Below are 25,057 nucleotides of genomic sequence, written 5' to 3'. Positions count from 1 at the left end.
ACTAAGGACGGGCACTTTAAATAGTGGCTCACAAGGTTGTGACGCTCATCTTTCGTTGCCCATGTTACACATCCTCATGACAGTTTACTTACTTCCGTCACGGGAAGGAGTAATTGGTTCCATCTGAAAGTAACGGTTTATGTCAGCAGAAGCAGCGGCCAAAGAGGATGTCTCTGCGTCTGCAGACACAGGTGCTTCTGCCTGGCGTGGTCCTCTTCCCTCCTGTCCACTCTCAGAAACTCAGATACCACTCCTGTCGTCACACTTTGTCCCCTCCTTACACATTGTCCCTCATTGTGTGCTCCCTGAGCGGTTAATCTGCACGTTGACTTTAGCCTTGACATCAATGAGGTATAATTACTTACATTTCTGACTTGTCTTACCAGTTGCAATTTCACATCCTCTCCTTCCTTGCTTCTTGGTGTTCTACATGCTGGTACATAGAAGGTTCTCAATGGACATTTGTTAAAAGTATGGGTTATTTTTCCCAGCAAAATGCTTTTATGCCATTGGACAAATTGAAGTATAAACTTATTCTCCCATAGAATTAAAGGGATTTCTAAAAATAAGTATTTATTCATGAAAACCCATTTGTATAAAATTCAGCAGCAAATGACTGGGGTCTCATTGCTGCAGAATAAAAGCAGGTTAGGGGGTTGCACTGAATGCATCGGAGGATGCGTCTGCAGGTGGGACAAGAGCCCACCCAGAAGGCCACCAAGTGGAGGCCATCAGAAGATGCCTTGGGATTGCAGAGTCCAGAGCAAAAGCCATGAGTATCCATCTGCCAAAAGATGGAGCGTAAACAATGAAACAGAGGGGAGAAAGGTCGTTAGTAGTGGCAAGAGCAGTGAAAGCAAAGGGAGAGGGGGCCTGAGCCCTCACAGAAGGGGGGCAGCATTACAGCAAAGAGCGTCAGCCTGCTGGCGAGGAAATGAGAGGCTGGTTGCTAATGTGGCAGTAAGTACAGAGAAACATTCTGGTCCCTAATTTTCTAAATTCCCATCACAGCCTTAGAATCAGCTCCTATAATCTAAGCTGACCTTCAGCTTTAAGGACACACAGAGGCGCAAAGTTCAGGGGTGGAAAATTGTATTTCACTGACACAGAAACCAAAAGAGAACAGGGGGAGCTATAATTATAAGAGACAAAAGGCCTTGAAGCCAAAATAGTAACAAGAGACAAGGAAGGCCATTATTTAATGAGAAGGGGGTCAATTCATCAGAAATATATACCATTAAAAAATATATATGGTCTCAATATCATAGCACCAAAGGTCTGGATGGAGGAATAACAATAATACAGCATAGTAGGGGGCTTACTTCAATACTCCACCTTCAGCAATGGCTACATCATGTTAAAAGGATCATACACCATGATGAAATGGGACTTATCCCTGGAACGCAAGGATGGCTCAACATATCACATCAATACACGTGGTACACACAATGGTAATTGGGAGCTCATCACATGAACCTCTCAGTAGATACAAAAGAATCACTTGACAAAAATGTAACATCCTTTTATATGATTACAAGCCCTCAACAGACTGGGTATGGAAAGAACATACTTTAATGTAATAAAAGTCATACAGGAAAAGCCCTAAGCTAACATCATACTCAATCGTGAAAGGTTGAAAGCTTTTTCTCTAACATCAGGGACAAGAGAAAAGTGGTTTCTCTTACTACTCCCATTCGGCATTGTCCAGGAAGTCCCAGCCAGAAAAATCAGACAAGAAAAAGAAATAAAAGGCACCTAAATAAAAAAGTAAAGTTGTCTCTGTTTGAACATGATATGACCTTATATGTAGAAATCCTAAAGACTCCACCAAAAAAAAAAAAAAAGTTGTATCTAATCAACCAATTCAGAAAAGTTTCAGTATACAAAATCAATCTAGAGAAATCAGTTATATTTCTGCACACTAACAATGATATATCTGAAATTTAAAAGACCTCTCATTCACAATAGCACCAAAATTAACAAAATACTTAGGAATAACCAAGGATGTAAAATAGCCAAGACTCTGAAATAAAATTGAAAAATACATAAATAAACAGAAGTATATTCTCTATTCATGAATTGGAAGAATTAATATTATTAAAATGTCCATGCTACCCAAAATCATTTATAGATTCAGTGCAATCTCTCTCAAAATTACAGCCATTTTTCACAGCACTAGAAAAACTATCTTAATATCAAATACACTATACGGAATTTCTGGTTATCGTATAAAGTGTCAGGTCATCCCAGCCCATCCCTTCTGCTGCAGACACGCAAAGCAAGACAAACTACAGACAACAGCTGCCTGAGCACCTTGAAGACTAAACAGAACACGTGGAGTGTGGAGGCGGGTTAAAGCTTGGAGAAGCAAATGTGTGCAGTGGGTTTCCCATTTTCCTTTATTTTCAACTTTGCTCCTACTCTTCTGGCTCCAGAAAAGAGCATGCATGCGGGTAGCTGAAAGGGTGAGAGCCCTCCAGCAGGTGGAGCGAGAGAACGGGGCCTTCTGAGCACACACCGCGGAAGCCCCGGGCTCAAAGCTTCTGCAGGCCATGCGTTTGCAATAAAAATGCACGTGGGCATAGTGTAGACTTTGAGAACTGAACCGATGCTCCAACAATCACGCACAAAGGCAAGACAGAACTGGCAGTTTGCTGTCTGCACAGAAGTGAGTGGAGGGCTTGCACAAAATAATAGTAGTTAAAAACTGAAAACCTGTCAACATTCTCCAAATAAGGATCATAGCAGTGTCCATTGAACACGGCATTAAAAATGTCCAGGATCCCACCTGAAATTACTTTATATACAAAAGCAAGAAAAATGTGACCACTCTTCAAGGGGAAGACAATTAACGGATGTTGAACTCAAGATGACGCAGAAGCCGGAGTCACCTGATAAATGCGACAACGCAGAAGTCATAGCTGTGCCCCAGCGGGACACATGAAGACGCTCACCCTGAAACGATTGGGAGACAGAAGTTTCTCAGACAGAGAAGGTAGTAAAAAGAGAGTTTATTGAATTTTATTTAAAATGTTAGAAGTAAAAATAAAACACCATCAAGGTATAAAAGAATACACATATTTTATACATATATATAACATAGATATATTTATATGTGTTACACAGATGCATGTGCATACCCAGAATATATAACTAACATCTACAAAAACTGTGCATTAGACAAGTGGATTGAGCGTCGGCCTGCGAGCTAAGTGTCGCTGGTTCGATCTTCCAGTCAGGGCACATCAGAGAAGGAAAACTCTGACTCCAAAAAACCTCCGCTGCCTTGCGGCATACCTCTTCAGGGGAAAGGCTAAGGGAGTAAACCCCGACAGAAAATCCGGAGCCGGAGTCCCTAAGGCGGTTTGACGTTGTAGTCAACACCGGCAACTCCTGCGGCGCACCTGAACCCAAGCTGTATTGACTCCGTCTTTCCCTTGGACCCTTCAGCTGCGAAGAGAGGGGGGGTCTGCTGCATGGGCAACAGCAGACCCTCCATATTACCCTGCCCAGGCTCTGTAGCTTCAGCGTCATCACAAGATGTCGATTCAACAGGGAGGAGACAGATACCGTGTCACTCCCGAGTCGGACTGCACAGCCATTCTCGGCGGTGCAGATAGACTCTTAAGAAGCTACACCATCGTCTCTCGAGACAGACGGCTGCCGACCGACCGACCGACTTAAAGACAAGTGGACAAAAGATATGATCAACAGGCCCTTCAAAAAGATCATACCAAAATGGATACATATGCTCAAAAGCATTAATGATAAAAGAAATGCAAATGAAAACCAAATGAAATACCACTATGTGCTCATGAGAACATAAATATGAAACACATACATGTGCCAGGAACAAGGGTCGGCAAGGATTTGGCACGAGTATTGGTCGAATATCCGGGGAAACTGGTATTAGTAATCCACCAGCTCTAACTACAATGTAGGAACTTCGCTCTTAGAAATATACCCAAAGGACAGGTGTGTGCACCCACCGCAGCTTTCTTCTTGATAACCATTAAAATGACTGGCGGACCTACAAAAACCCTCCAGGGTGGTGGAAATCAGCGCGGTCGCATTGAGGGAGGGAGCCGATGGCAGTGACCAGCGTGGGGAAAGTTTCTTCAGTGCGGAAACCATCTCTAAGTCGCGCTGAGTAGCGGTCATACAAGTGCATTTACTCAGTGATTCACTTTAGATCTATGGGTTCTGTGATTATACTCCAGTAATAAAAGCTTGCTCAAAAATGAGAAAGAAAACTTAAACCTGTCCTTAAGGAATTACATTTTAACTTCCCTATATTTAATTTGGAATACCACCTGTTCTGAACTCCAGACCCCTAGAGCTAGACAAAGAAGAGAACTAATTTTTAAACACTTTGTAAGCTAATTGGTGAGTTACATAAATTCCAATGAATATTTTCAAAAGGAGTTTAGTTGTACATCATACTCATTAATGTGCTGAATACACTATTTTCACGGTTAACTTTTATTAAACAATGTTTGTCTTTCATGTTCATACTGTGAACATATCCGTGTATACGTATTACATTCATAAATATTTATGTGCAGTTAACACCTGATAAAATCCAGAAGAGCCTGCCATTCAAAAAAAAATGAGAATAGTGAGAATAAATAATTGAAAAATTCCACTTTCATCACAGCCTGGCTGTTGAACGGGGCAAACACTGAATCTCGCTTGTCCACAGAGACAGTAGCGGTTGGAGCCTCAGCTACTCAGCCCCTCTGCTGCGTCGCGAGCGGACAGCAAACGACACGCCGCCCTAGAGGGTCCCCTGGGCCGGTTTTCCATCTAAAGGACTATGGCTCCAATTTTCCAGCGTTCCCTGAGAGAAAGCACCTCCACCAGCCTGCTCATTACTGCGGGATAAAGGGAGAGCCTCACTGCCTCGGTACTTTGCTTGAATGATCAATTATCAATTAATCGAAAGCATGACCATTTCGGGCTTCCCCAGCGTCGCATACATCGACTTCCCTTCGGTTGTTTCACTCAGCGCTCTCCAAGCCCCAGTTAATAAACCATGACTTAAATTTCCCAGCCTTATTCATTAGATGACAGACATTTGCTACCCGCAGGGACACAGTCCTATAAAGGGCGGCTGTAGGAAGAGGAGTGGGGATTCAGCCTAACAACCGAACCTCCCAGATTGATAAGCGAGGGCGGACTCCATGCCGCCATCCAGCGTGGTTTGTGCTTCAGCCGTATTTTACTAAAAACGTTTAAAATCTTCGCTTCAAAAGACAAATTCACCTATTTTATATTTAAAAAGCTTTAATTCTATTTTGCAGGTCTTCTTTAAAATTGTTTTCAGATTAAAGTTTGACATCAATCAATAAAACCCATTCCTAGCAAATAAGCATGAATGTAAACCAAGGGGAAAACGCCATCGTACAGGAACGGGGACAAGTGCACTCTGAGCCAATCAAACGACACGCGGAAATGAGTGCGACTAGTGACGAGCAGGTCATGTCTCCTCAGGACAGACTAAGTGAGGCCTGTGGTGGCAGAGAACGCTGAAACGGCAAGTTTCATCAGATCACAAGGAGACTATGACCCGGGATGGCAACAGGCGTCCTCCTCGGATCAGAGCAGCGCGTGGGGACCTTTAATCAGGGGGGCCCTTGGCACTGTGGCAGTGGGAGAAGTCCCTGAGCTCCCACAGTTCTAACCGCCACTGTACACCCTCTGCGTATCCCCACAGATGTGCTGCTAATCCTTGAATTCTCACGAAAGGCAGAAAAAAAAAAATGAGAGTACCAATGATTGTTTATCTCATGGGTCTCTGAAGTCCGACAACTACCAAACTCACATTTTACGCTCAAGCTCTTGCGTTGCTAATGTTTTTAGGACTTCTAATAACACTACCATGGGCATTGGCACCCATAAGGGGTCCCCCGTCTCAGGGTCGCCTTTGCAGTACGCTGCCTTAGGTCAAGTCGACATCCTTCCAGTTACCCTGGGCTTCTAGCTGATGTTGACCTTCTGTCTGAACTACACCCTGCTGCCCGGAAATCTTAAAAATAAAAAAATAGGTACACAATCAATAACATACAAAAAGTGTTGGAAGTAACTGACTTGTTCATGACATCATTCAAGTCCTTCAAGTCTCTTGAATCTGAAGTTCAAGTCCATGCACTTGGACATTATGAACGCACTCAGGCAGCACCTGCAGCTGGGGAGTTCTGATCAGTCCCCATTGGGGGGAAGCTCCCACGGTCCTCTGTCTGTCCGTGAACTCTGATGAGTGCCTATCACTGGGCTGAAAACAATGCCAGCCGTGGCTGAGTATTAAACATTCCCGGGACATCGAGGATGGCCCCAGGGGTTAAGAATAAGCTTCTTTCAGACACTGCACCAAAAGGATGTTCATGAGTTGGTTAATATGTATTAAACGCAGACTGATCATTTTAATGACCACTCTTTGACAGTAGATTTTGTTTCTTCTCTGGTTGTCTTTCAGTGATGGGCATGCATTCCATGAATGCGGTAGAGTTTGTATAAACCAGAGCATCTACCCTGAGGGAAGCCGCATCGAGGCCAAGACATGCATGATGGGACGCATCTGGACTGAGGACTTTGCTAAGTCCCACTGGCAGCGGAATGCGTGGTCTAGATTCCAAGGATGTAAAATAAACACTTTAAAGGAAAACTTGAACACAAATACTTTGTTTTCCAAGGGTAACAACAACATCAACTGAACAGCATCAATGCGACACATTAAAGTCCCTGAAGAAAGGATTTTAAAAAAGAAATCTGTGTTGCACTCCATTTTGATGAGGTCCACATTAAGGAAATATTACTGCAAGTACTTAAATTTCACATCTTTAGAAAACTAATGCTCGCATTGCTTTTAAAAAACATGTTTATGTTAAAGATAAGATCCTGTCATTCCATAGAACATTTATGCGTCACATATGAGAAACATGTAAAAAATGCATTTTGATGGATGGTAAGGGTTGTTTTGTTTTGTTTTTAAAGAAGTCTCATGACGACTCTTTCCTTCAATAACTAAACAAAAAGGTCTGGTTAAAAAACAGAGGGGTGAGCTGCGTGCCTTGGATCTAACAAGTATTTCAGAATTTGTTTGTTGTATTTTTTATAGAATTCTTGATGATGTCCACCAAGAATTAAATAAGTTTGGTTTAAATAGACAGTGTGTTTTTAAATAAAATATTACCTTTCAAAGCACCCAGTAGCCATCTGTTCAATTCCAGAATCAGAGCCTCCATGAGATGTGGAATAGGGATTAATTATAAAAAGTAAACTTGACCCAACTATGGGGGGATCTGGGAAAGTGGAGACCAGGAAGGAAAGGTGAAGGGTCAGAAATGCAATCACCAACTTGTCATCTGAAAAGTCACAGCGTACACCCACCAGACAGAATGGGGAGGGAAGGCACTAGGCAGGGAAGCCTTTGGGAGGTGGGGGCGCCTGCCGGGCCGCTGCAGAGTCTCTGGGGCTGGGCCCGGGGCCGGTGCTCATCAGCGGGGCCAGCAGGTGGGAAGAGAGCAGGACAGTCAGCGGAGGAAGCCCGAACGAGCTGGGATCTGCCGGGCCCTCTGCATCTCTCATCACATCTAACCACAGGGACTTGGCCAGAGATTCCTTTTCTCTGGCTTCACCGGGACACTCTCAGTCTCCCCTAGACCCCACCCCAGCCTGCTCTTACCCAGCACCAGCAGAGCTGGGGGTCCCATCGCCTCCCAATCCACTGCTCTCTCTTCTTTTTCCTGAAATATCGTAACATTAATCATTTCCTCTAGCACCGGTCTACGTAAAATAAATACAGTAGTCCCCCCTTATCTGTAGCTTTACTTCTTATGGTTTCAGTTATCCATGGTCAACTGCTCTCCCAAAATATGAACTGGAAAATTCCAGAAATAAGCAACTCATAAATTTTAAATTGCACACCATTCTGTGTAGCGTGATGAAGTCTCGACTTCCCCATGGTGTCACGGTGCCTGTGTCCAATAACCCTCATTTTACTTAATAATGCCACAGTCACATGACCTGCACTGCAATATCCTCTTAGAGTTGTTGTATTGCTAGTTAATGTTGCTAAACTCTTAGTTGCCCAATTTATAAATCAAACTTTATGATAGATACACATGTAGGAAAAATACATGGTGTATGCAGGGTTTGGTACTACCTGTGGTTTCAGGCAGCTACTAGGGGTCTTGCCCTAGGTCTCCCCCAGATAAAGGGGGGCTATTTTATACCCCTCCAGTCTTCCTGTCAGAATTCTGCACAACCATTCTGCTATCAGTCTTCCACATTTCCAGTAACCAGTTCCTCTTGATCCAGCACTTTCCGTATAACTACCTTGTCCCATACCTTTCTCCACGTTATGTCCTGTGGAGACTGTGCCGTGATGTTAGGATAATAACATGCTTCCTTCCTCTGCACCCATCTACAAACTTCCTATCTAAAGCAGACCTCCTGTCTGCTTCCCATGTTCTGAGACATGGTGCATGAAGCTAGAAAATCAGCTTGAGCCTTGGCCAGTGTGGCTCAGTGGGCTGGACCATCATCCCACAGACAGAAAGTCCGTGGGTTTGATTCCAGGTCAAGGCACATGACCAGGCTGCAAACTCGATCCCCGGTCTGAGAGTGTACGATGGTTCTCTCTCTCTCTCTTTTTCTTCCCACCCCCCAACCCCTCTCTAAAAGCAATGAAAAAGAAGTCCTTAGGTGACAAAAAAAAATCACTCTGATGTTCTAACTTCAAATGCGTAACCTTCAGTCTCCCAAAGATTTTTCTCTCATTATCCCTTTCATCCAAAGACTTGCAGAGACCAAGAGCTTCCTTAGCAAAGGTACAGCAGCCCCCCGCTGGGTCCCAGGGGAGCAAATCAGAGGCTGATAAAGATGGAACCTTCAGAGACGGCTGTTTGCATCTAGGCTGAGATGCGGAAACCACAATCCTCATAACGATATGCAAGCAAACAAGCCCAACACTTGCTCAGCGGGGAGCCATTGTCTTTATACTAATTTGCTTCAAAGGAAGACACTGCTTCTATTCTCTAAGGCTGTTTGCTACACAGATATCACTGAAAAGAGTCCTTGCCAGGTGGAAGGCATTCTGCTAAGCACTTGAATGCATTATTATATTTTAGGGCTTGAAATGAACTCACAGGGGATGACTGTCAATCCCACTTTTGAGGAAACTAATGCCTGAAGAGCTGACCTTCCTGGACATGCATGTCATTACACCTGGGGAAGCCACAATGCTGGGCGGGCCCTGGTCGCAGCTCTGGGCGACTCTAAAACGACTCCTATATTTTACTGCAATCTTCATGACATTTCTTAAGGAACAAGACTACAATCATCGAGAAAAGAGTCTTAGAAGGATCTTACATTTAGAAAACACAGCGTGTAGTGGAGAAACTCAGATTGCATTCCGCATACTTTGAGCATTGCCTAAGTACTGCTGGGAGTTCGGACTCCTCTGCTGAACATGTGCTCCCCGTCTCGGCTGACACAGACAGACGAAAACTACACAACGGGAGGAAGTGTTGTGGTACGGACTGGAGACTCAGAGCCCCAAAGGGAAGCGACTCACCATCTGGCCCAGTACAGGGGCCTGCAGTCAGGCAGGAGGCACAGAGCTGAAAGGTTTCCATGCTCCTGTGGTTTCAGGGCCGCCATCTGAACCACCCTGAACCTGAACTTGAAGTTGGTTGGCTCAGAAGCTCAGCCCCAGTTGGTTTAGTTATTCAGTGGTAGTTCTGTGGGGTCATAAACTCAGCTAGACCCAAAGGCCTGAATTCTTCTGTTAACCCTGAAACCACCCCCACTTCCTTAAATTCCTTTAGACCAGAGGATTATCTAGAACAACGTTTGACCTTCAAAGCTGTTTGGAACAAATCTGAATCTAAAATTAGGCACAACTTTCTTTTCCCCCCACCCTATTCTCTAATAAAATGTGCCTCTACAATATTTTGTTACTCTTCAGAAGAATAAAAATATGTGTACAGATTGTGTTTCCCCAATCCATTACCACATTCTACAAACAAAGACTTCATAATTCTAAGATTAATTATCTCACTGAAGAAAATATGTTAGGATCTATTTAAGGATAGAGTCATATTCCATGAAGAACATACACTGTCTGTCATAAATTTAAGTATCATTAATTGAGTCTTAACAAAAATAATTTATAATTCTGTCACTGAACAAATAGTTGTTTATAAACAGTAAAACACAAGGGCTTTGCAGATTCTTAAAATATTTCTATGGGGAAACATCATCGTCCCTTCAGAAAAGTTCTGGCTTGGATTCAAGGGAAAAAGCACCAATTCCAAAACAGATTCTTCCTTCCGATCTTTTAACATCGAAGCGGTCATTGGCTCAGCCTCGGTCCTCGTCCCCTCTCTGTCTACCTCGCTCCACGGTGGCCTTGCCTACTCCTCTCTCAGGCAGTAGGGTGACACCTCCGGCGGACTTCGCTCTCTCCTGCAGCCCTGCTGACCTGGAGAGCCAACCGCTCACTTCCCCGCTCCACCAGTATCTCCAAATAAACATGATCTCACCAGCTCCCCCAAACATAAGCATCTGCTCTCCTCCCTCTCCTTAACTGCAGCTCTAGCCTCCCAGTGAATCAGGCCCGAACCTCAGAGTTATCCTTAACTCCTGACTTAACCAGACTGCCATCCAATGCAAGAGCGAAACCCCCTGGCTCTACCTTCAAAATACAGGGTGAGGCAGAAGTTGACTTACAGTTGTGAATATGCAAAGCACAGAGTTGATTCTTTTATTATTATTTACTAATTATTGTATTATTTTCTCCCACAAACAACTGTAAACCTACTTGCCCCCCCGACCCTGTCTATCCAGACTCCTACTGTTTCTTCATCACCTCCTCTACCATATTCCAATTCAAGCGAACATCCCTTCTGGCCTAAATCCCTCTGAAGTCCTCTGTGTGGTCCTCCTGCCCCACTACAGTCTGTTTTCCGCAGAGCAGCCATCTTAATCCACACAAAACAGAAAGGTAAGATTATGTCACTTTTCTGCTGAAACCATCGATGGCTCACCCACTTTAGTCCCCGTAGAAGGCAAAGTTATGGCAGTGGTCAAAAAAGCCACTGTGTCTTTGGGCTGGAAAAGTCTGTCTCTAGATATGCAAGTAGCCGAGCACTATCACTTGCCCCAAGTCTCTCCCAGGTCGGTACCTATTCAGTCAGGCAAACCTGCTCATTTCTTAAAATTATAAGTGACATTCTCCAGAAACACCTCGTTTCCATTATCCTGCTCCGTCATTTCCCTTGCCACACATATCCTCCTAAAACGCCAGGTCATGCATTACATGCGTTGTTCATTCTTAGGTTCTCCACACTGACAGGTGAGCCCCACAAGAGGAGGGATTATCATGTCTCTCTGTCTCTGCTGAAGCCAACGAGCAGAGGACAGGGTTTTACACGAGATACCTGTCGCATTGAATAACTGAACAAATATTCTGAGCTACGGAATCTCTACTCATTCGTTCAACCAGTCTCTCGCATGCCGGCCATGTGCCGGTCCCTGCACTGGCCGCTGGGACCCGGGAGTGGGCGGAAGACACAGAGTCCCAGCTCCCATGCTGCCAGCCTATGGAGGAGAGTGTCACTACAGGAATATTCATGCAAACAAGTGCCTGAGTGAAAACCAAGAAAAGCGCCACAAGGGAAACTTACAACGTACCACGGAACACTGAGAACCACCTCGAATTGGAGGTTCAGGGAAGACCTCATTAAAGAAGTAACAAACCAGATTATTATTGTAAGCTAAATAGCAATTGAGATTTTTTTAAAGTAAATTTTATTGATTATGCTATTACAGTTGTCCCATTTTTCCCCCTTTGCTCCGCTCTGCCCAGTATCCCCCTACACCAGCAATCCCACCCCCCTTAGTTCAGGTCCATGGGTCGTGCATATAACTTACTTGGCTTCCCCCTGTCTATTTTGTACCAACAGATTATGTTTCTTAATTCTTGCACCATTTCCCCATACTCTCCCTTCTCCCTCCCAGCTGATAACCGTGCAAGTGATCCCCATACCTATGATTCTGTTCCTACTCTGGTTTGCTTAGTTGGATTTTGTTTTTATTTTTTAGATTCAGTTGTTGATAGTTGTGAGTTTGTTGTCATTTTAGTGTTCATAGTTTTGATCTTCCTTTTCTTAAATAAGCCCCTCTAACATTTCATATAATAAGGGCTTGGTGATAATAAACTCTTTTAGCTTTACCTTGTCTGGGAAGCACTTCATCTGCCCTTCCATTCTAAATGATAGCTTTGCTGGATAGAGTAATCTTGGTTATAGGTCCTTGCTTTTCATTACATTGAATACTTCTTGCCAGCCCCTTCTTGCCTGCAAAGTTTCTTTTGAGAAATCAGCTGATAGTTTTATAGGCGCCCCTTTGTAGGTAACTCTCTTCTTTTCTCTTGCTGCTTATAAGGCGAACAGTTTCACCATGTTGTTGTGCTATGTGGGGGAGGGGTCTGAGAGGGAACAATGCTGCTTGCTCAGCACTCACCCCTTTTCCAGGCACTTCTCCCACTTCTGTATGGGACTGGTGCTCTCTAGCTGCTGCCCTGGCCATTGTTCCCAGAGTGGGTGGGTCTGCAGATGTTCTAGGACCATGAGGGCCCTTTACCCAAGCGGACTCTGCTGAGAGACCGGCAGTTTCTGCTTCCACCCCAACCCCCACTGGTCTGCACAGTCAGAAGCAATGAGACTTGATTTTCCCCAGTGCTGGGATGGTGAGCTGAGAGGTCTGGTGAGGAGCTGGGAGCGCTCCCCAGGTGTCCCTCCTGACTTTTTAAAACGTGTAACTGTGCTCTCCGCTGGCCTGCTGCTGCCGCCGCCACCACACCACATCCTCTCCGCCCCGGCTCCGCCCCTCCTACCTGTCTGGGTGAGTGTTTCTTCTTTATATCTTTGTTTGCTGGACTTTCATGCAGCTCAATTTCCTGGAACTCCTGGTTGTCTCCAGTTTTGAGGTAGCTGTATTTCTTCTTAGTTGTGGAGGGAGATGCAGCGTGTCTGTCTAGGCCTCCATCTTGGCTGAACGTCACAATTGAGATCTTAAAGGAGATAAGAAATACATTGCAAAGCTCCAATGTTGGGAAAGAGGCAGAAATGGTCAGGCCTGAGACCAGCACTGGACACGGCGGGAGGAGTTGGTGCTCACTAGGGCCTGCCAGGCTCTGCTGGCAGCCAGAGGCTTTCAAATTTGTCCCAGTCACAGAGAGAAAGCTTCGGAAAGACAGAAGCAGAGTAAGGGAGTAAGGATATGATGAGAGTCGGGGGTTTGAGCGCTTATTCTGCCTATTGTGGGTTTCAGAATGACTCAGAAGAGGACAGGAGAAAACCAGGGAGGGCAGGCAGAATGCGTGGAGACCAGCTCCCCCGGGAGATGACAGAGTGACATCCGGATGTGGCCTGGGTGCTGACTGCTGAGCAGGGACTCATGGATGGATACAGAGTGTATTTGTAAATCAGGTGGTCATGGAGGAAATACAGAAACAGAAGTGATTTTCTGGTCTCCATCATAAGCAAATGGATGGACATGGGTTGATGCAAATCCCAGGATAAGAAATGTAGTGATACGTGACTCCCGGTGACATTCGATTGGAGATTGGGATTAAGAATTATGTGATAAAAAAAAACCAACAACACATAGGTCTGTTGTTCAAATTTATTTAGGTTCACTTTTGTGATCCTTCTATATTTTACATATTTTATTCCTCATTGTCCCAGATGACTCTCTAAGAATACCTAAGTCCCCAACTTTTGCACAGAATCAGTAATGGACTAGATGTTTCCTGCTCAGAAAACACATCAGATGATGTGTAATGTGCATAATTCTGAATATCATCTTCCTTGGTCATAGTGTTGGCTAGTCTCCCTCAGGTCTCATATTCAGGGTTCTATTTCAGAAAAAATATCAGTCTGTTTTCCCTCCTCTACTTTGACAGTTAGTTGTGATTTTCCTCGGGCCTGGGTAGCCCGGGTGAGACCCGGTGAGCAACAAGGACGTGGCCGACTGCCAAGCGTGGGAAGCAGTGGGGGCATCCTGGGTGCTGGGAGAACAAACCCAAGCGCGACAGGTCAGTGCAGAGGGATTCCCACGGCAGCGGGCCTGCCCGTGTGGCAGGAGTGAGTATTCCGGAGGGCCGGACTGGCAGTGGGCACAGACACACAAACGGAAACGCTGGCAGGCGTGAAGCCACAGGCAGGCGTGGCGCTCAGGCGTTCAGAGGAAGGCTGCCACCTCCGAGTGTAAGCCGGTCTTGGAAAAACAGACTAAGCAGAGCATGCGTTTTAGAAAACTAGTTTTCGTAGTGAAGTCTGTACGATGAAACAGCATGAAAATTCCATCTGATCTGGTTGTTAGTGCCTTTCCGGGACCATTGGGTAAGAACGGACAGATGTGGGCCAGATGAAGCCGCTCTGAGCCAGAGGCAGTGACAGACACAAACTGCGGCCACCAGCAGAGGAAGACTCCTTCAGTGGGCCTTCACTCGTGCCTCTGCTCTGTCCTTAAGCTTGACTGCCTGCAGACCGGTGTCTTATCACAGTCCTTTGGCGTTTGAAGACTACCAGATGGAGAGGGAGCATCTTACCTGCCCTTTTTCCCTCTAGTCAAACAAGGGACCTAAAATACTGTATTCTAGGCTTTAAAAGAGTCATTGGTAAGAATTGACATACATGTGAAAAGTCCTTCTATGGGAAAAAAACAGCAAAACCACAGGTCCCACTTTATATTCTAAATATTTCTCATTGACTGTGCATGCTAGCAGCTCACAATGTTGAAGGCACAAGAACGCCATGTAAGAGGCTATTGTGTTTCACATAAGCTGGGATGTATTTAAAACACTGCATTATCACTGTGCTAAATAAGATGAGATCTTCTTTTTACATATCTCAAGCTAGTCAGAAGCAGTCAGATGCTTCAGGAATTCCAAAGAACATTGCACAATACCAGATACCATGATCATGCTCCAAAGCCAAGAGCGAATGAAGTCTGGAATTTAGGGTCCTGCCAGTTTTGCACATCTTGAAACAATATCGTTCCCAGCAACATAGAGATTAGCTGTCACAGTCTTCAAGTGGCAGTGTGCAAGGGGAAGAAGGTTGTCTTCACACATACCCCAATTCTATCCTCAGCGTGTTGCTCTTGTATCTGCTGAGCATTAACATCAACACGTTTTCCTGTTCCGCCGACATTTCTCTGAAGGTAGCAACACATGTCTTTTAATATGATAGTGGTCATAGTTTTCTTTGTTCCAGGAATACACAATAATATTAAAATTAAACAAAAGAATTAAGGCAAAGGAAAATAAGTTAAAAGATGAAGATAAAGGTAGGAATGAAGGGAGCAAAAATGCCAGAGTCCAATACTCTAGAAGATACAAAGAAGGCAGTAGACTTGCCTTTAGCTTTTCAGTAAGCCAATAAAAATACGAGCACACAACTGCATTGTTTCTAAACATTTCCCTAGTGATTATAAGATAAATAAATACTCGTGAGATAAATATCTACTAAGTGTTTATAATATAAAAACAACTAGTAACTCAGGTTAGGTCCAACTATTCCCAGCACCGGGTCAGGAGGGACCATTTCCCTTTGGGTCCTCATACACGGAGCACCACACAATGTAGGAAACAATTTTCTTAAACAGCAGCCTCACCAGCATCCCATTTACAAGCTTGAGAGCCAGACCCCTCCACCAGGGCCAATTCCCATCTCTTCCCATTCCTCAGGCAAAGCTAACTTTTAAACTATAATCTCATGGTGGTGCCCTGGTGCTTAAATTCCTTAAATGACTTTCCATTGTTCTTGGAATAAAGATCAACATTATTAAAGTTACATTTAAGGTCCTACATGTTGTTGCCCCATGTGCTCTCTGGACAGCACCTCAACTGGGTCCCTCATTAAAGTCAGACTTGTTCTTGGCGGGCCTCAGAGAACCGGGCACCTTTGCCCCAGGACAGTGAGCTCAGCTCACACTCTACATTTGTTCACACGGTTACTGGGTGAATGAATGTCAGTCGCTACACAATGAGCTCCAGGAGACTGAGTTCCTTGTTGGTTTTTTTGCAATGATTTTCCCTGTGCCAATCATATTTCTGGCTCAATAAAAATGGAATGAGCCGATGAATGGGTAGATAGATCGAGTGGATGAATGAACAAACAAATACAAGGAATGAGTTTTTTACCCATCAAAACCAAAAAACAGTATCAAATTAAAATGTGATTTGGGGAGGGGGGCAGGGTGCAATGTGAGCCCACTCACACACGTGACTGTGATGCTGCACCTTAACAACAAGGGTTAATACCGGTAGGAAAGGATGAAAACATATCTGGCAAGCAAGTCTCTGAAAATATTTTGACCTCAACCAAAATTTTAACAAGTATTGAGCAACTGTGGATTTAGAATATATTTTCTCACATGTTTTAAATGTATTAACATAAACATTACAATGTTTAAAATCTTCAGTATCAAATACTAGGTTCTGACAATCACCAGCCTGGGTGGTTATCTGACTTTAGACTCATTGAGAAACATTTCCTTGTAATGTCTCTTTGGTTTAAATGTTCCATCGGTAACACAGGGGTGCATCAAACTTGCTTGAAAAGGATTCTGGGAGATTACGTTTCTAGAGTGCAGCTCATTATTTCAGAGGACGATGTATAAAGGGCGGTAAGTAGACATTATATACATGACAGGAGTCCACTTGCAGCTACGCTTTTAGAAGTAGGATTCTACCCAGTGAATAATCCCAAGTTGTGTTAACGGAAGGATGTATTATAGGGACCGAAGGACAAATTTAACATGAATGTTTTTTCACTAACTGAAAATCTACCAAAAATTTTATAGTTCCCTGTTCAATTTTAACCTCAAAGTGCCTTTTCCTGGAAAGCTTATCAACTTCTCTCAATTGTTTATGAATTACTCTTATTATAATAAAAAAAATGTTGACATTTGTAACATTTGCCAGCCTTGGTGGCTTGAGAAAAGTCCAAAGACAGTTGAAAACATTTCCAGTTAATTTAAAAAGTGGAGGAACAGCCCAGAAGAGAAAGGAGGAGGAGGAGGAGGAGAAGGAGGGGGAGGAGGAGGAGGAGGGGGAGGAGGAGGACGAGTGCCTCCTGCACTGCACACAGTAGGGCTTCCAGGAAAGAATTTGGAGTTGAGTTGAACTGACCTGTGCTGTTCGTGTGGGCTCTGATGTCCAGAAGTTATTGAAACGTCACGGGGCTGGCGGAATGTCACCCCTCCCACCGTCTCGAGGGCTTAGGAGGCAATATTGCATCACCTGACGCCCGGGGGAGAAGTTTACCTGGGAACCGGATAACGTTGTCCTAGGTAATCAAGATTCCTGCATGACCACGTGAAACGAGGGGAAAAACCAGTTTCTGTCACTGTAAACCTTCCGATGAAAGGAGAAGCAAGGAGAGGAATAAAAGTAAAAGGAGAAAACAAGAAGCAAAGGAGAAATTATCAAGACGAATCCGACTTTCGCCAGGAACTTTGGAAGGAGCTGCGCCTGCTGCGTGCTGTGCCCTTTTTACCGTTTTGTTTACACGGAGCAGAGCCACGCGGGGCCAGGGTCTCGTCCGCGTCCCCTTCCTGCGTGTCGCCGTCCGTTTTGCACTCTGCTGTCGCCGCTCCTGAGACTATGGCTCCCCGGACTGAGGGGTGACGGAGGGGAAGCGACCGCGCAGGGACGCCCGCAGGCCTCTGCCCCGCCACCTGTGTGTGTGTCAGAAACTGCGTGGGGGCGCATTTCCCCCACGACCCACCTGCTACTGCCCCACGGGGGCCAGAGCAGGAGGCGGGGACGCCTGGGTGGCGACGAGAGACTACTGGTCACGGGAAAGCGTGAGCCTGAGTTTCCTGTGGCTGCGTGTTGGTTCCCTAGCCCCACAAGGTCAAGGCCAAGGTCATCATGGGGCCCGCGAAGATGTGAGCTGGGTGTAGGCAGGAGAGGAGCCCTGGGCGGGGCGTCTGGGGACAGAGACCTGCCTCCCCCTCGGAGTCGTTCCCTGCAGGCTCAGCCCCAAGGAGTGGCCCCGGCGCAGAGCATTCGGGGCCTCGCATTCTGGGCACATCTGGGCCGGGGGCCGCCTGCCTATGGGCGGTTCTTAACCTCAAGCAAGTCACTCGCCCCTTTGTGTCTCAGTGTCCCCGTCAGTAATAAAGCCACTTGATAGGATGCGACGTCACATACATCGCGTTTAGGACTGTCCCCGACACAGAGTGAAAGCTGCTCTGTTTTAGGTTGTGTTACATTTCTCAAGTCCCAGCCACCTTTTGGGTAATTTCATATTTTTCATTCAAATTCCTCAATCGAGGATTCATTGACTAGAAAGTCTGCTCCTTCCAAAAGGAGGTGTACTTAGGTAACAGCTCCGAAACGCGAGCACCCTCAGCCTGCAAACAAGTTAGATGTTTCAAAGTAACTGAAGAAATGACTCCTTCACTTTATTTCAGGATTTTCTTGGATTTCTACCTAATATAATTGCGAACTCAAGCGATGTTTCTTTGTTACATTTCTCAAATCAGTTACTATAATTTTATGATCTTCCTGTAAGTTAGTTTTAATTCTCCAGGTCCCCAGGAAGTCCAGAACTGTTTTTGCTTCTTTTACACCTATTACATTTTGCAAACTAAATATATTATGAACTAAAACTGAACTGCTACAAAGTGAACTTGACTTTGTCCTACCTGGGAATGCCTCCCGACCAGAAAACACTGTCCTAGAGCACTACGCTTATATGTAATTTCTCTAACTACTGGAGCCATTAAATACAAAGTTACTAGGGTTTTGTTTTGGGTTTTCAGGAATCCAGCTAATGAAATGCATCTCCCGAAGATCTTGCATTAAAGGAAAAGAACTGAACTGATTAATTCTCATTCATACAGGGCTTCTTACAAAGAACTGCGTGAGCTCCCGAGGGCTATGGGCAGGAGCTCTGCTAGAGTCCCCTATGTTTGTGGCAAACTGAAAGATTTGTCGGTGGCCCAACTGCCGTCACTCCCGCTGCCACTGCCCTGGTCACTGGCTAAATGGTGTCACGGTATTTGTTGCTAAAGGTTCCCAGAAGTTCATCTGCATGCACACCTCCCCCAACAGCCCTGAAAGCAGGGAGAAGGCTTTCTGCACCGTACTGCCTAATCTGAGCTTCCTTTACACCACGCGATAAAAAGCTGAGCAAGGCTAACATGTAGAGATTATTTATTCCACCATCTTTTGCATAGGGAATTTAAACTAACAAAAGTCGTAACTTGTCCAGGATTAAAACTAGAAATCACTCCTCTAGATTAAAATGCATATTCAAGTGATAAAAAAGACACAGTGAATATTCACCATTTTGTTTTTCCTCATATTTACATACTTGACCTTCAAACTGCATTTCCTTGAAACCTTCCAATATATGTGTAGCGCTTCCTAGAACTTACTGATTGAGTTGAATGGTCTGACATACAAATTCATTCTCCGCTCCTGCCTTCCCTCTCTCCCTGTCTTCCTCCCGACTCCTCTCCTTCCTTCCTTCCCTTCTTCCTTCCTTCCCTTCTTCCTTCCTTCCTTCCTTCCTTCTCTCCTTCCTTCCCTCCTTCCTTCCCTCCTTCCTTCCCTCCTTCCTTCCTTCCTTCCCTCCCTCCTTCCTTCCTTCCTTTCTTCCTTCCCTCCTTCCTCTTTTCCCTCCTTCCTCCCTTCCTTCCTTCCTTCCTTCCTTCCTTCCTTCCTTCCTTCCTTGACCAATGAGCCATGAAAATATTACAGGCACTGCATTTGTCACTAGAAATTTACCAAAAGATAAAAAAGCAATAAGAAGTCATTTTTGCCCCCTCCCAAAATCAAGTAGGTATCCAAAGTGCTGAGATTTTCTGCCATAAAAGGTAAAGTTGCAATTAATAGTCTCCCACACAGATATTTTAAAGGTTCTTTGGTTCAAAAGGAAATCACACATCAGGGCAGTTACTTTCCCTTTGCTATATATGGCAGTTAGTTTTTACTGCAACAAAATTCATGTGAAAGCAGAAAAGTACTGGAAAACCCTTTTTATAGCTGACTTTGCAGAGCGTTGCGGCCCAGTTTGATTAATGTGCCTGGTACCCATTTCACTGTCTTAAGAGAAATGTTTTGTTTGTTTGCTTACAGCCCACGTTCCTTCCTTCCCGCCCGCAGCTTAATTTAATGCAAACCTTCCATTGATACAATTGCTAAGGCTTGGGAATGTTTGTTTCTGTCCACAAAGCACAAGGTGCATCTTTATGTGCTGCGTACTGTATGTGTTGGAGAAGCAATACCATTTTTCCTAGCTTTGCACAAAAGAAAACTGAACTAGCACAGTGATTTCAACAGCAAAACTACTAGATTTAATTAATAACAAAGAGCTACCCTTCCAAAGATTAAGTGAAGATTTTTATTTAAGTTCAACTCAGCAAAAACAAAAACAAACAAACAAAAACAGCTGGCTTTGTCATTGTTATTTGATTCTATGAGATAGATCCCTAAGGATTTCATTTTATTATCTGATAGCAAAATTTTACCGAACGTAATTTTCTGACGGATTTGCGTTCTATGACATGTGGATGATGAAAAACAACTGTTAATTATCGGGCTTTCATATAACGAGCGCTGTGTATACTGCAATCGCCGGCAGCAACGTCAGTGTGCAAAGACGCGTCCTGTGGGCTGTTTCCGATGAGTGACCTGGGAAACAGGAGCACAGCACAGACCGCAGTCTCCAGCTTTGGGGTATTCGGAAGACAGTACTGTTGGGGTCAGCTGACTCCCCAGGCTGTCCCTTTGAATTTTGTATTTGGCAATGGCTTTAGGCCAACAAACCCAAGTGGCTTCACACCAAACTGGATCTGCCCTGCCTGGTTAATGCCACCCACACCAGCAGGAACCTGAAGACCGGGGCCCAAGACCTCACACTCACTCCTGATCGTTGTCCTCAGCAGCATGAAGGTAACCTGGAGTTTACAAGAGGGGAAATCCTCTACCGTAATCACCCACCATACTTAATTTTACGTATGTTCAACCTTTCTGATTACGTCACAACTTTTGTTTTGGGAAATTGGCAAGGAACAAGAATAAAAACTTCTGAACTGGGAGCAAGAAATTCTGGCTTTTAATTTTAGTTACATAGCTTTGGGGAAAGTCATTCAACCTTTTTGGCCTCATAATCTTCTTTTTAAAGATTAAGATGTGTCTGGGTTAGTTATTTTTAAAGTTTCTGGGTCAGGAACTGTTCTGACAATCATCAGAGACATTATCATTGCATTCTTAGAAAATTATGGACCTTCACAAGAATTGTGTTCAGACATACAGAATGAAAAAAATTTTATATTTGAACAGGTTACCGATTCTTTGACGCTTATCCAGTTACCAGCCCTAAAACAACCTGTCAGATTTTCCTCATCTCTGATTTCTCACAAAATATATCACTTTTGAGTCAATCAAAGAGTTTTCTTGGAGAAAAAAAAAAAATCCAAGTTTTTCATATAACCTAGAAATTGAGTACTAAATCATTGAATAAAAGAATATGATTAGCCCTAATCTCGAGTTTTGAGGTTTCCATGGCTTAAGAATTGTTGTAAAATAAAATTTGTTTCCAGTGATCTTTTAGATTAGGAGCAGGCAAACTTTTCCTATAGATGGTAGATATTTGTGGTTTTCCAGGCCTTATAGTCTTTGCTACTCATCTTGGCCACTGTAGCTTAAAAGCCGCCATAAGCAATAGCAAACCCATCAATAACCATGACCGTGACCCATCGGCACCTTATCTACAAACACCAGCAGGGGGTAAGGGTCAGCCCAAAGACCGCAGTCCTGATTTTGATGGTCAACATTAAGTTTAACCTTCTCACTCAATTTTAACTAACATTCTCATTGATGTTCTGCCCTAAAATTGAGATATAACAACATTAATAGTCTCAGTTATGTTTATCCTAATACTGAGGTATAACCATATCTATAGTCTACGTTCACTATTTTTCACTATACAAGTGTAGAGTTGGGAAAATGCCAAAATTAACACTTTTCTACTTAAAACCATATTATGCTTTTTAGATACGTTATATTACAGATTCCAAGAATTTAGTGATTTTAGTTTGTCTAATATGGCACCCGAATTTATTTTATTCTTTGCTTCATGAAAGTATTTTAGGACAGAGCTTTACTCCTGACATTGCTAATGTAAGAACAAGTCACATTAATAGTTTATCTAAATAAATAATTTTTAAAAAATAATGGGTAGCCACTCAAAATCGTACAGCCAGGCATACTATAGTCATGGGATCTGTTCTGTTGCTTAGACCTTTAAAAGCGGCGAGGAAGACTCAGAGGAGAAAATACTCATTCCAAGTCACTTTCCTGTGTTCCAGGGACAAAGGGTGAATGATAAGTGAAATAAAAACTTGAAAAGCACAGCATTGAAAATGTTGCCAAATGTCACTGCCTTGTATTGGATCTAGCAGTGTCAATCTCAGAAGTTACGTGCTGCTTGTGTGACTTGTTATTTTTAGTTGAATTTATTGGGGTGCCATTGGTTAATAAAATTACGTAGCTTCCAGGTGCACGAGTCCACCACACATCACCTGTGTACTGTACTGTGTGCTCCCCACCCCAAGTGAAGTTTCCTCCCATCACCACTTATCCCCTCTACTCTCCCCCCCTTCCCTCTTGCGATCACCTTACTGTTACCTAAGAGGTGTTTTGTTCTGATTCTGTTTTGTTTTTTTGCTCAATGTTTCACCTTTTCATGCAGCCCTGCTACTGTGCCTTATTTTTAATAAGATGCTTTACCTAGAAGTCTTCTCATTGCATATACAAGTTTAATTTTTCATAATTCTGTCCTTAAAGAACATTGCATTCTTCTGAGAGAAAAGATTAATGACAACGTAAACTAAATGTTTTTGGTTTCCAGAGGATTGTACAGATTTAATACTCTGCTCTGGTACATAAAAATCTAAAATTCATTTCTTAGGGTTTAAGAGTTTTTTAAAATGTATATAGCACCTTTACAACATCAATTATTTTTACTTCATACTTTATCCTGAGATGAAGATTTTAAATGCTAATTAAAACTCAGGGCTTGTTACTGCCAAGAAAAGCTCAAACCTTAAACCTTCCCTTTCTTATATATAGGCTTTTACCTTAGCAGCTGAAATAATGCTTCATGTAAGATGTCTTGGATGAGCAAAAATACCCGTGGCCCATAGAAATGTTATTATACTCATGACTGTTTTCCAGATTTCACAAATCTGCTAAGAGCCTTCTACAATCCTTTTTCCTTTTCTCCCTTCCAAAGCTTAAATGGTCAGCTCTCTGGGATCTTTTCCCAAAACCCTAAATTTCATGATAAAACATCTCTTCCTGTTTCTTTCAAGGTCCTAATTTTCTTTATTTCTGTTTGTTGCATTTTGCATCCATGTGTCTCTCTGCAATACTGATTAGAAACACAAAGTAAACAAGAACTAATACAGCTACAGGAGAAATTTATTGGTCTGCAGCCTGTGACTTTTCTTATTACCTGTGTTGTAAATTAACCTAATATTTCGTTCTCTTTTAGGTTTAGCTACGTCAACATTTTTTTAAATTTCTCTAATCTGTGAAAGCTCATTACTAGGTTTCTGAGATCCGCATACTGCACTTAAAAGTACTTTTTATTGACTTTTGGTATTGGATTTCTGGCTGGTTTGGCTCAGTGGATTGAGCGTCGGCCTGCGAGCTAAGTGTCGCTGGTTCGATCTTCCAGTCAGGGCACATCAGAGAAGGAAAACTCTGACTCCAAAAAACCTCCGCTGCCTTGCGGCATACCTCTTCAGGGGAAAGGCTAAGGGAGTAAACCCCGACAGAAAATCCGGAGCCGGAGTCCCTAAGGCGGTTTGACGTCGTAGTCAACACCGGCAACTCCTGCGGCGCACCTGAAGCCAAGCTGTATTGACTCCGTCTTTCCCTTGGACCCTTCAGCTGCGAAGAGAGGGGGGGTCTGCTGCATGGGCAACAGCAGACCCTCCATATCACCCTGCCCAGGCTCTGTAGCTTCAGCTCCACTGGAGAGGACACTCCAGCGTCATCGCAAGATGTCGATTCAACACGGGAGGAGACAGATACCGTGTCACTCCCGAGTCGGACTGCACAGCCATTCTCGGCGGTGCAGATAGACTCTTAAGAAGCTACACCATCGTCTCTCGAGACGGACGGCTGCCGACGACGGTATTGGATTTGCTTGTCTTTCAAATGTGAGTGCCTCACCCTTGTCTTTATCGCAAGAGAACTATTTATATCTGGACAGTCACGGTGGCCACCCACGGCACTGTTTTCACGTATTTCAGCTTCACTTTAATTTAGAAAGTGAGTTGACCTCTCCCTCGCCACCACAGCAGCGTGGGAGACCGAACTTGTCCACACGCGTCCTGAGCCCTCGCACAGTCAGAGCGAGAGGACGAAGCAAGGCACGCGATGGACTGCGCCCCCACCCCCGCCTTCTCCAGCGCAGCTGCTCTGACGCAGGAAAAGGATGCATTCCGCGCACGTGTGCACATAGCGCCTCGTTCCGTACACACTCTAATTTTGTGTATTTTTTTAACAGAGAACAATGTCGAAGCGGAGTAGCTAAGCGATTGTCCCCAGGTCCTCCGAGCAGTAGGCAGTGCATGACGCAGGCCCTTGGAGGCCACGCTGTTCCTAAGGCCTCCATCTCCTTAAGCAGAAGCGCTTCGGCCACTTGGGAGAAAGCGCTAAACGCCCTTCCTCACCATAAAGTCTGGGGACTTCCCAATGAATCCTGCCCATAGTGTCTTTCTTTCTGAGTTTTCTGACTGCCTTTCCCCTTCGACAAAGCCAACGGAAGAAACACAGTTTCAGAGCCACTGATTTGTTCACCTAAGAAGCACTCGTGGGCCATGTCCCGGCGAGGACACCCTGTAAGAGGCGGAGGGAACGCAAAGCTGAACCAGGGCTCTGGTGTGAAGACAGCAGGTTTGCCTTCCCTGCTTCCCGCCCCGAGGGGCCGCTCCTCCTGGGGAGCAGGCGTCA

The sequence above is a fragment of the Furipterus horrens genome, unplaced genomic scaffold, assembly GCF_987537825.1.
Source record: "Furipterus horrens unplaced genomic scaffold, mFurHor1.1.pri manual_scaffold_12, whole genome shotgun sequence".
Classification (NCBI taxonomy): Eukaryota; Metazoa; Chordata; class Mammalia; order Chiroptera; family Furipteridae; genus Furipterus; species Furipterus horrens.
This window is presented reverse-complemented; position numbering follows the sequence as displayed.